At 38.5% G+C, this 4,447-nt stretch overlaps 1 long non-coding RNA gene across 1 annotated transcript; it reads left to right on the forward strand.

Annotated features, from left to right (window-relative positions):
- The first annotated feature begins 898 nt into the window (after positions 1-898).
- Positions 899-4,135, forward strand: LOC121492981. Its single transcript, XR_005988354.1, has 2 exons — positions 899-1,009; positions 3,966-4,135. It is a non-coding gene; the product is annotated as an uncharacterized LOC121492981 (long non-coding RNA).
- The last annotated feature ends 312 nt before the right edge of the window (positions 4,136-4,447 follow it).

Genomic DNA, 4,447 nt, shown 5'->3' on the forward strand with positions numbered 1-4,447 from the left:
TTAACGAGAAAATAGGAAACAGACTAAGACAGTTTGGATAATTGATCGGAAGCACTCCAGCTCTTGTGTTTCCTGGATCCCCGTACTTCTGTCTATAGCATATATGCTTAATGGGAAAAAATCCTTATAAAGCCTTGGAAGTAGTATATTGGCTTATTTTTTATTAATTCCACGTACTGTGTTTGGTTTGCCCATAGAATTCTGCTTACCAGTGATCTCTGTTATTCTGTACAACAGCTGTATAATAATTGATATTTGATTTATAAATTATAATGTTTATAATGTAATGCTTGTCATAGAATCTACATTTATCTTAGGACCATGTACACAGGGTTTAGACGGGGCAGTGTGACAATCTGTCTAGGCCACAAGTGTAACATGACCATATATGCTTCACAGCAGACAAGCTGGGCTCAGTGGAAAGGAACCCTTTAACCAGGGACTGTTCTGAGCTTTCCACCAAAGTATCTCAACAGGATAGGGGACCAAGGGTGTCTACTGCTGCGGCCCTGAGGGTGTACAGCCTGAATGAGTCTACCCAAAGCTACACACCTCTTCGAAACTTTATGTATTTCATGTTTAAAATTCAGACACATTTTATTGTTTCTTTTAATTAAAAAGATGTTGTGCACCCCTCCCCCAGTCATCTAGGAGGACTTATTCTTCCTGCAGCTTCAAATACCACGGGACATCACCACACCCCAGTTTGAGAAACATGTGGACAAATTTGTGAAGAGATTCCAGGCTTGGGGTAACTCATGAGCGACGCTCTGACAGGTGAAATTCTGTAAAGAAGTGCAGAAGTGGGACTTGATGCAGAGTCATTGTGGACTTTGGTGCCACCGTAAGGAGTTGGAGACGTACAGTGGCCAAGAGCAGTGGTGCCGGGTAGAAGGAAGGAAACCAGGATTCTAGTTTGCACTCTGCTACTGCCTTTGCCATATGACCTTGGGCAAAGCGCTTGAAATCAGGACTTGGGTTTCCTTATCCAGAGAAAGGCAGTACCAGAGTAAGCCATTTTAAGTTTCCTTTTGGCTATAATATTTTGTGATGCATTATGGGCTAATAACATGCATTAGCATGTATGGTTTGCCTGTTTTGTAGTTTACAAATTTAATCGGATAGGTACTCTTAATATTATTTCTAGCCACCTGCTGCTGATAATACATAATATCTATTTCTAGGCAGCGAGTATATTTATACTTTCAAGAATATAACTGGGGGCGGGGGGGGGGGGAGGAGAAGAAAAGGAAAATATCACAGTGAAATCTAGGCCTGCCATCTTATGGATTGTAAATGGTACTACCGAAATACAGGGTAGTGTGTCTGTTAGTGTCAGCAGATGATTCTTGCACATGTCAAGAGAAGACCTGCTTATGTGTATGTAGCTCATTTCCAAAGGAGTTCATGCAGTATTTTAAAGTTTATTTTCTTTGATAATTCTTAGTTTTAGCTCTCCAGTAAAGAATTGAAGTAAATCTAAGAAGCCCCTGCCTCCAATTTTAATTGTTTATTGATCCCAATAATTATTTCCTAGCAATATTTCATTCTCTAAATGGCTACCGGTAGTTCTTTTGCTTTTGAAATCGTGCAGAACAAAAGAATGTTCTTTGAAATGATGGTGCACAAGTGCTGCCGTGCATATTTTATGAAAGCTGTGATCATCCACGATTGTGATATAAGACAGTCTTCCTTTCTCCTTTTTACAAAATAGCTGAGAGATGATGAGAATAGATGGTTTTCCATTGCAGCTAGGATGAGCATTTGTGGAATTTACTCCTTCCATCCCCTGCTGATGCACCTTAGCATTTATCTCCTGTCATTTAAAAAATCCACAACAAAGAACTTTTATTCACAGTAAACATGGGGGAGTTAGACAGTAGCAAACATTTCTCAACTCTTTCGAAACCGTAACTTTTCACATATTGCGAACAAAGGACCAAGGAAAAAGACTGCATCCCAAGCAAATGATGGAATTTGTCTCTAGTTAACATTTTGTTTTGTCCAAAACAGATCCAAATAAAATTCTTCAGCCTCCCTTCCCAGTAATAAAATTTGAGACACTGAAATATCCTAGAGGTTGCTTTTCATGGGCATTCTGAAATGTTCTCTGGGGGCAAAACCAGTAATTCTTCTGTTTAAGGTTGCTGGCTGCTTGAAGCTTTTTAAAACTGTGTTCTACTTCCCACTGGTTTTCAATTTATTTTCAATATGCTTCAGTATTTATGGAGATTTTAATCCCTTTCAAGTTGAAACGCGATTATTACAGTACAGTAGAAGGCAGTGCTTGGACAAGGCTGACAGTACAAGTACTTAGTGCAACTAATTTTCACCAGTGTGGATCCTTCTATCTGAATCCAACATCACCAGTTGGTATCAATCATGGAGAACTATAGCAGAGTTCTATCCATGCCATTTTAGCTTCTCAGGGCTCCCTTTTTGACCAGAGACGTTGGCTAGGATTACCTTCTTCCCACTGCCTTCTGAAAGGTCAACGCTTTTTCTGATTATCTTGTGATTTAATAATCAGTTCCCCTTTCTTTAGAATTTTCTCTCCTCCTGGTTTGACTAAGTCCTATCAACTTTCAGGAGACAATGCAAAGTGTTATTATACATTTAGCCCGATTGAAGTCTGTGATATCCGCATTTTCTTGTTTATTTTGGTTATGTATTTTAAGATTTTTTTAACAAACATTTGGAATATTTTAAAACTCTGCTCAAGGTTTATTCTTTTGTAGCCTGACTCTAATAGTTTACTTAAAACATATTTGAGAAAGCTTTTGGTTTTACTTCCAGTTGCTCAATTGATGTTTCAGAATTTCTAAATCATCTACATTTGCTTTTACTCTTAAAATAATGCTGTCATATTATACAATCAAACGACTGTCCAAATGCCAACAATATGTTTTATAGAAATAAAGTTGTTCACAGAAATAAATCACTGTAGGAGAGATAGCTCATAAATAAGTGTTTTGTAAGGTTCAAGTTTCACTTAAAAAAAGGTAAAAATTCAAATAATTCTAAGGCTGAAACCTAGTTTTGGGAAGGAATGCAAATGTGTCATTTACATGTTGAAGCATAAGTGTATGGTTATCTGTTAAATTTCAAAGTTTAGTTTACTTTCACTCCTGCCACAGGAATATTCCAGTGGCCATAAATCAAAAAATAAAATGATTGCCAATTCTGTGCCTTTCACTTAAACAAGCAATTAAAATGTTTTTCTTTGGGTCGTTATTTTTGGAAGAATAAGATACCAGTTTAAAATTTAAATTGAGCCAACTGGTTTTATAGAGTTTCATGTCATAAGATACATTTGAAAAGCTTAAGTAGTATTGCTTAATAATGGAGTTGGCTAGAAAAGAAGTAAACTGGGGCGGGGTGGGGGGAAGAAGTAAACTAGCTCATCGCTTCTGTGAAAACTCAAGCATCAATGCGGGGGGGGTCATTGTTGGAGATTTTGTAGAATGTATTTTTTCACTGGAGAGAGATTGGGCCAGATTTTCTCAGCGATTCTTTCTAACTCTGAAAGTCTAAGATTTTAGTAAACGTATGACTAATCCTTTATGGAATTTACCTTCACAATTTCAAAATGGGAGGCATTTTGGGGGTGTTCAATCATTATTCTGGAAATATATCCTGACTTGGGACAGTGGAGGAAAATCCCTTTTCAATGACATTGAAGGCATGTTGACAGTAGAGGAAAAAAAAAATTGAGCTCCTGTAGCTGTGAAAGGACTTTATAAAAGCAGTTATCTATTTCAAGTTTCTCTTCTGTTCCTGCTGATCCTCAATAAGTCCTTTTTAAATAGAATGTGGGAATCATTTCCTGTCATTATTGGGTTCTGGAGTTTGACCTCCCCTCCCCTAAAATGACTGTCCTATGGTAATTGGCCATGTGTGAGGGCCTCTACCTTGTAGCATTTGGATGATAATCAACGGTGAAGATTTTTCCATTTTAATTCCAGAAGAAAAACCTTGTGACCAGAACCCTTTTGGGTGGGTGCCAGCTGCCCGGCCTCCCATTGTCCCCCAGCATCCATCTAGTTGGAGAAGAAACCATCCCCTGGCTGCCAGTGTCTGCCGAGGGCCCATGAAGCACCGTAGACCCCCTGGGAAGGGGTCTCGTTGACCCTAGGTAAGTTGTGATGTGGCGGATTGTTTCTGACCAGTGGAAGGTGACCCTGAGCAAAACTAGGACATAAAAAAGGTTATTTTTTTTTTATACTATTCACCCTGATTCCCACATTTATTTTCCTTCCTGGTCACCAAGTGACAGCTTTCATCTTTTGACTTTCAGAGTCTTGATTTAATATTCACAACACACCCTCTCCTCCTGCTTGCTTTCTGGAAAGGATGTGTTATTAATATGCTAATGCAAATTTAGGTTAATGTCTGATCTCTCCCAGGGATGTGTGCGTTTCAAACCTTTCTTCTTGTGCAACAAAAG

The sequence above is a fragment of the Vulpes lagopus genome, chromosome 6 (genome assembly GCF_018345385.1).
Source record: "Vulpes lagopus strain Blue_001 chromosome 6, ASM1834538v1, whole genome shotgun sequence".
Lineage (NCBI taxonomy): Eukaryota > Metazoa > Chordata > Mammalia > Carnivora > Canidae > Vulpes > Vulpes lagopus.